This window comes from Anneissia japonica, unplaced genomic scaffold (genome assembly GCF_011630105.1).
Source record: "Anneissia japonica isolate Jap-2015-1 unplaced genomic scaffold, ASM1163010v1 scaffold126217_len1299_cov252, whole genome shotgun sequence".
In the NCBI taxonomy this organism is placed as follows: Eukaryota; Metazoa; Echinodermata; class Crinoidea; order Comatulida; family Comatulidae; genus Anneissia; species Anneissia japonica.
In genome coordinates, this window is record NW_022742376.1 from 1 (window position 1) to 1,295 (window position 1,295).

Genomic DNA, 1,295 nt, shown 5'->3' on the forward strand with positions numbered 1-1,295 from the left:
ACTTGTATCACCATATTGGTGTTTTTCACAAGGCCGTTTTTGCAAGAAGATAAGAAAGAAATGATGAAACTTAAATTAAAACACATAAAAACATATAGGAATACATATTCAGCAAAGAAATGTAAAATATTAACATATTAACATTATAAAGACAAAAGACTAAAAAAGTGATGTAATGACATTTCTTTTTTCTTTTTTTTGTTCATTATTCAAAATATTTAATTTTGTCAGTTATTTATTAGTCTTTTAAAAGTATAAATATTAGGAGCAGTTGTTCTAGATGTTTCTAGTTTGAACTTGCTTAGCCCTCACTTAAAGTATTTTTAAAATTTGAATTCACTTTCTTGTTGTTATACTTACCTTGGATTTCTAGAAGATTCTAATTTAAACTTATCTATCTCCCTTTGGAGGTATTTCTTTTCTTGTAGGATTCTTCTTTCACGAGCCATATGCTCTGAAACCTACAGTAAACAGAACCTACAAGTCAGATTGCAAGAAATAAATTACAATTCAACAGTTACATTAATATAACACAGTATTAACTAATGACATGCTACTATATTTTAACCCAATAAAACAAATTATACTTTAAAATTTTATACAAATTATTTAAATAACCACCTTTTTTGAAGCATTTGCAGCTCTATTTTCAGAATCTATGAGCTTCTGGTTTAGCTTCCTATTAACTTCTAAAACCTCAGATAACTTTTGTTCACTCTGGAAATAAAAGATTAAATTCTCATTATGGATAATATTATTATTAGTAGTAGTAGTTTTAATGACAGTAGTATGTCTCTATATAATAATAGGAAAAAATAAAATTGATTTTCATTATGTTTTCGAAAGCTGAGTTGCATATAATCTCATGGATTAACCATGGTGACCTTGATGCCATAATGAAAACTTTCTGCTATCGCTATCTCAGGAACTCCGAACTGACTGAGCCATCTCAGGCATCTCTGACTCCATAATGTCATCGGAAAGAGTCAGTTCTGCATTTAATGTCCACAGTCTATGTCCACAACTCTGAATTATAGAGAAAGATGCTTCCTACAATTGTGTTGATAGGAAGATCGCAGCATTTGCTTGAAATATGTGGCTCATTTGAATGTAAGTGACTTGCGATGTCTAAATTTACACTATGCATCTAAGTAATTTCCTAGACACTTGTAATTACGCAATTCACCTGAACCATTTGCCGATATGCAAACATGCTCGGTCTAAGAAGTTTTAATATTTAGCTGTCTTGTTTGGAGACTATGAGTAATGTCAATTAATGATTGGGAGTTGGATAC

General features: G+C 30.2%; 1 long non-coding RNA gene across 1 annotated transcript; it reads right to left on the reverse strand.

The window, feature by feature from the left end:
• Window positions 1–422: 422 nt before the first annotated feature.
• LOC117119146 lies at window positions 423–1,087 on the reverse strand. Its single transcript, XR_004447143.1, has 2 exons — window positions 622–1,087; window positions 423–461 (listed from the first exon to the last, which is right to left on the reverse strand). It is a non-coding gene; the product is annotated as an uncharacterized LOC117119146 (long non-coding RNA).
• Window positions 1,088–1,295: the final 208 nt, after the last annotated feature.